The following is a 6,464-nucleotide window of genomic DNA, read 5'->3' as shown; positions in this document are numbered from 1 at the left end:
CCATTCATATAACTAAAATCCCAGCAAAATACTGAGAAAATGAAAACTCTGTGTGATACATTAGAACAGTCCATGGGGGGAAATCAGTCCTTTTTTGCTTCGAGGTATTTCAAATCAATTGTTTATAAGGTGCAAATTGTCCTAGGATCCCTACCAGAAGCTAACTCAATTATGTAGAACGTTCGTGTGTTTCCTTAAACCACTTGGCAATAAGGACATATCTTACATGCTATTAACAGTTTCACATTAATTAACTGTTGTGGCATCCCTCAAAGAATATCATCACAATTTATTATTTATACCTTGTCCTTCGGGCTGGGTTTCCCCAGCTACTCTGGGCGGCTTCCAACAAAATATTAAAAATACAATAAAACATTAAACATTAAAAACTTTCCTAAACAGGACTGCCTTCAAATGTCTTCTAAAAGTCAGACAGTTGTTTATTTCCTTGACATTTGATGGGAGGGTGTTTCACAGGGCGGGCGCCACTACCAAGAAGGCCCTCTGCCTGGTTCCTGTAATCTCACGTCTTGCAGTGAGGGAACTGCCAGAAGGCCCTCAGAGCTGGACCTCAGTGTCTGAGCTGAACAATGGGGTGGAGATGCTCCTTCAGGTCTACTCCACCGAGGTCGTTTAGGGCTTTAAAGGTCAGCACCAACACTTTGAATTGTGCTCAGAAATGTACTGGGAGCCAATGTAAGTCTTTCAGGACCGGTGTTATGTGTTAGGTCATTTTAATTTGGCGAGGGTGCAGAAAAAGAGGTCCCTGTCTCACTCCTCTCCACAGAACTACAGTTACCTTTTAGGTCATGAGGCAAGTTGAGGTTGACAGCCGGGGGCAGCAGAATCCACAGGGTTTAGCAGATCTGGCCTCTGAGGAATGCATCACTCACTGCCACAGTGTCAGTGACAGCTGAGGCTCACTTCTTGGAAGTCAGATCTGCCATCTGTTCAGCAGCCCCATCCTCCATGACATCTCACAGCCCTAGTGAAGGAATGCCATTTAGTGGTTCGCCTCGGGTGACAGAATGCGATGGGGCTGGCCTTGTTTTAGTTGCTTCCAGTGTGGAAGTGTGTGCTAAATATTGCAAATGGGTATCACAAATGGGTCATTGGCAGCTGGCTGGTGTCTTGTTTTAAACAAACTTGCTGCAGTTTCCATGGAAGGGATCAATCCATTAAACTGGGAAGAACGAGGGCTGACATTCGGATGCCAGTGATTATGTGAAAAACGTAAGTGCGTGAGGAGCACCCATCACACAACAAACAACCATCTGGAACTTCCACCCACAGGGAGTGGAAACTGTTGTGAAACCAGTTTATTCTGTATGGTAGATAATACCCCCTTTTAAAACCCTCAATGGTTTTCACGTGGCTGGAAATACTGTATTTTTTGCTCCATAAGGAATTCCCCCACCTCCCACAAAAGCCCACATTTTGGGGAGTAGCCTGTCCGCTACTCTTTGGGGCTGGGGGGGGGGGACCTGGTTCCCCCACCTCCCGCAAAAGCCCACAGGAGCCACGCACCCTTCAAGGAGAGTGCGGCTCCTGCGGGCTTTTCTACGAGAACGGAGAAGGGACTGAAGCGGTCAGTCAGTCCCTTCTCCCTCCTGGGGAAAAGCCCGCAAGAGCCGCGGGGGCTTTTCCTGCCTGCCTCCCCCCTGCATTCGCTCCATAAGACGCACACACATTTCCCCTTACATTTTAGGAGGGGAAAAGTGCGTCTTATGGAGCGAAAAATACAGTAAATTCAAAACAGTAGCGAGGAGCACAGGAGTCTGTAAATCAGGCTGGTGGTGTTTTGTTTTCATTTATATTCAAAAGCTTTATGTATTGCCCTTCTCCATCATTGATTCTATGATGGCTCTGACTGAGAGCACCCAAATTCAGAGGCCATAAAAGTCTTATCGGTTTCATAAATTTAAGACAAATGAGCCAAATGGCAGCTCTTTTAATGCTGATTCTCTGTTTTTAATTTTCTAGCTCCCTGATTTTTTTCTGTGAGCTGTTGTTATCAGCTTATCAGGTATAACCTGTTGCCCACTCATCCAAATAGCTTGGCCAAATAGTTATGCAATTTTATTTAGAAATAAAATTGTGAGATCTCCTGTTGTGAATGGGAGATATAAGAAGCATGCATATGGTCGAAGCTTTCACTATAAGCCCACGTAGCTTCAGTGGCAAGGAATGTTTATTCCCAGCTTCAGCTGATGCACTAGCTACAATAATTTCTGAACTGGGATAGCTTTGTGTAAGTAACCTATGTTCTAATATGTCCAGACATCAGGCTGTCCGTTCTGGAAGCTAAAGCTAATGTTTGAAAACACTACAGTCAGCCCCTGTGTGCCATCCACAAGGCTCAATTCAAGGCTCTATACTCAAGTATAGAGCTGTTGACATCTCTTTAAAAAAAGACAGGGTGTTTTTCAAAATGAAAGTTGGTATATACTGCAAATAAGAGAAGGCAATGATTTATTTAAAGCCAAAAAAGCTCTCAAAGCTACTGACAAAGATCAGTAGTAAGACAGCCCCTGATCTCAGGCTTGCAATCTAAGAATCCTTCTCCAGAATCTCCTGAAATGAAATCTCCCAAGGGGTCAGTAGAGGCCGCCCAACAACCTTCAAGGAATAACCAGGAATAACCACCACTAAGGGTATGGTACTTTCTTCTAAATGGACTTGCATAGGACTGTTAGAAAGCACAACTCAGCTTGCTGTTGTTACTTGGCTAAACAATTGAAGTAAAAATAACCTGTGCAAGCTCAGAAGCACTGATCTCATTACTCCGCTGTGAGTGAAAGTTTAGTTAATAATAGCGCTCCACAGTCTGAATTGGTGCTGCCTCCTCAAATAAACTAATATTTTACCAATAGCTTCCCTTCTACATTCTTCGCTCGTTCTCACCATTCATATAAAAATACCCTGCATATGCTCAGAGGGATTTTTCCATGGCCAGGGAATATATTTTTGAGACTGAAAAACCCTCTTGAGAAATTTAATTAGTCGTACTGAAACTCTTCTAGCTCCACTTTAAATTACTCTCTCCCCCCACCCCACCCCCAAAGTAGGAACCTCTTTGGGAACCTAGAAGTGTGAAGATGGTGAGGGGAGACAGCTGAGGAATTTTGCTGGTCTTATCAAAACTTGTTTGGCTTGCTTTGAAATTCCCCAGATGTTTTCAACAATCATGACGTCCCAAGTGTGCCTCAGATTTGGCTTTAGGCAATACTTGAGGCCAAGCTAGAGGTATTCTAGAAGCCAAGGGGATTTTACGGTGGTGAGCACTGCTGAGATAATATATGTGGTATGTTCTAAAGTACGATATGGATGACATATATTGCTATTTCTAGTAGTAATAGTACTAGCACTATTGTGGTAGTGGTTACAGGAGAACCTGTTGACAAAATATCCATCGCTTTAGTCCCATGTGAGTGAAAGCTGAATTGCAGAGTCAAGACAGTAGACACAGATCTTTGTCCTCCTCATATGATCCTCACAACAGCCCTGTGAGGTGGTTGGACCTGAGAGATGGTGGCTGACACAAGGTCATTCCAACAAATTTCAGGGCTGAGTGGGGATTTGAACAGGCCTCTCTACTCCTGGTCTGTCACATAACACAAGGGGGGACTTATTCCAGAAGGAGGGACTCATAGCATCCTTGGCAGCCTTCCAGGAGCCACGTGGAAATGGTGGGTGGTTCCAAAGGCAAAAGTGGACAGGTGTGTTGAACCAAATGTGAGCTGCTCCGGAAGCTCTGATAGCGCTATCTTGGCACTCAAGATGACCCCACAATCAACTGGTAGCGGTTGTAGCCAAGGTCTATGTTCAGCTTGCTTTGAGGGTACCCTTTTGGGCTTGGGATACTGGGTTCCGAGGGCAGAGAGAGGGATATCTGTGATGTTTTGGGTACTGGCTACCTGCCAGTCAGGTGATTTACGTATTTTGCTTTGCTGTATTAAGAAGCTAGTAGTATCCGTGCTGCTGTCGTCGCATACATAAATAATCGTCTCTGCTCCTTTGGTATCTCCGCACCTAAAATTCCTAATGAAAAGGCCTCTGGATACTATTGGCCCAGAAATGGAAAGAAGATAAAGTCCCACCCAGAGATGAATGGCTGATGAAGATGATGGACTACGCCAAAATGGCGAAATTGACTGGGAAAATCAGAAACCAGAAAAAGAAGAACTTTAAGAAGGAATGGGGAAAATTGACAATGTACTTAAGAGAACACTGTAAACAGCTAAAAACTTTGGCGGGATTTGAATAACGTTTGTAATGTACTGAAAACTAAGGTAAAATTGGATTATGTAAGAAAAATAGAGAAAATAAGTGAAGTAGTGGAAAAAGATTGAAAATGGTAACCATGGAAGGGTGGAGGGGAGTAAAAGGATGCAGGGAATCCTAAATGATGATGATGATGATTGTTTGAATTTAAATTTGCAATGTAAAATTCAATTAAAAAGATTTATAAAAGATAAAAGAAGAAGAAGAAGAAGAAGAAGAAGAAGAAGAAGAAGAAGAAGAAGAAGAAGAAGAAGAAGAAGAAGAAGCAGCAGCTATGCCCTTTTGCTTGCGTGTGGACAACCTACTGTATTTTTCGCTCTATAAGACGCACCAGACCACAAGACGCACCTAGTTTTTGGAGGAGGAAAACAAGAAAAAAAATATTCTGAATCTCAGAAGCCAGAACAGCAAGAGGGATCGCTGCGCAGTGAAAGCAGCAATCCCTCTTGCTGTTCTGGTTTCTGGGATAGCTGCGCAGCCTGCATTCGCTCCATAAGATGCACACACATTTCCCCTTACTTTTTAGGAGGGAAAAAGTGAGTCTTATAGAGCAAAAACTACGGTAGCTCCTTGCTGCAACGCCTGCATGCTGCAGAGTCTTTCCTGTTTCTGTAAGGGCAAGGGGAACTAGCAGGCTGCTTCACTCTAAATCTATGCCTTTCTTTAATAAAACATTAGAACTGATCGCTCTGATGTTTCAGAATTCTTCCTTGGAACTCTTGCGTATCACAAACTCCCAAGAGCCCTGCTCTGGCTCTGTGCCGAGCAGCGACAGAGCAACAGACGTAGCATTTCCTCTGCGCAACGCTTGCACACAGATACTTGCACTCCAGCCACCCAAAGTAGTTTCTATTCATCCACATCTCTCTCCATACTGGGAAGAAAGAGGCTTTCTCTTTCAGTTCAAAGACACATCCCAGCCATGCAAATGCCAGAGAGCAAAGCATTTCTGCAGGAACAAAATCCACTGGAGGGAACAAAATGGCTCAAGATTTACTATTTCCAATAGCCAGCGTCCCCCAGATCACCAGTCCAATCTGGCCTGAGTTCTGGGAGGACTGAGGTGAATGTTGTGGTGAAAATGTTTAGAAAAGAGGTTAGAGCAGATATTTCCCTCCCAAAAAACCCTCTGACAGTGACAAGAGGAGTTCACAATGGAAAAACTCTATCACATATGGAAATATGTGCCTGGCAAATTACAGCCCTTCCAAAAACCAAGAAGGAAGAGATTTTTTTTTTATTAATGCACCAATGTTGGGCTGTTGCTGTACAATTCCACCACTATACCAGTCAAGCATCTTCTATAATCCTTGCCAAGACTTATTTCAACAGTAGTTTTTAATGATCTAGCATCCTAGTTGTAATCTAGCTTGCTTCCTACATTGACTTTCCCCAGCTCCTTCAGCTCGGCTGCGCAGTTCTTTATCTTTAAAATGGGCAGCTCATCAATGGAGGACTGTCCTTCAAAGAGAGGACTGCGGGACACATGTCAAGCAGGTCACAAGAGTACTCTAGTCCACTTTCTCACAAGCTTTCTTTCCACATTAATTGCCTGGTGTGTGATACAATGACGTAGCCTGGGATGACATGGTAATTCATAGGCGATGGCTGCTCATATTGAGTCTTGTTGTTTAGTCGTTTAGTCGTGTCCGCCTCTTTGTGACCCCATGGACCAGAGCACGCCAGGCACTCCTGTCTTCCACTGCCTCCCACAGTTTCGTCAAACTCATGCTGGTAGCTTCGACAACACTATCTAACCATCTCGTCCTCTGTCATCCCCTTCTCCTTGTGCCCTCCATCTTTCCCAACATCAGGGTCTTTTCCAGGGAGTCTTCTCTTCTCATGAGGTGACCAAAGTATTGGAGCCTCAGCTTTAGGATCTGTCCTTCCAGTGAGCACTCAGGGCTGATTTCCTTAAGAATGGATAGGTTTGATCTCCTTGCAGTCCATGGGACTCTCAAGAGTCTCCTCCAGCACCATAATTCAAAAGCATCCAATCTCCGGCTATCAGCCTTCTTTATGGTCCAGCTCTGCAGGGCCACCCAAGATGGACAGGTCATAGTGGAGAGTATTAGAGATATATTAATGAATGGGGGAGCTGTGGATAGCACAGCTGCACTCAGATCCTTCTTGCCAGCTTCTCTTGGGCATCTGGTTTTGAAGGAATGGCCACTGTGACA

The sequence above is a fragment of the Podarcis muralis genome, chromosome 17 (assembly GCF_964188315.1).
Source record: "Podarcis muralis chromosome 17, rPodMur119.hap1.1, whole genome shotgun sequence".
Lineage (NCBI taxonomy): Eukaryota > Metazoa > Chordata > Lepidosauria > Squamata > Lacertidae > Podarcis > Podarcis muralis.
The sequence above is the reverse complement of the archived record's forward strand: the minus strand, read 5'-3'. Positions refer to the sequence as shown.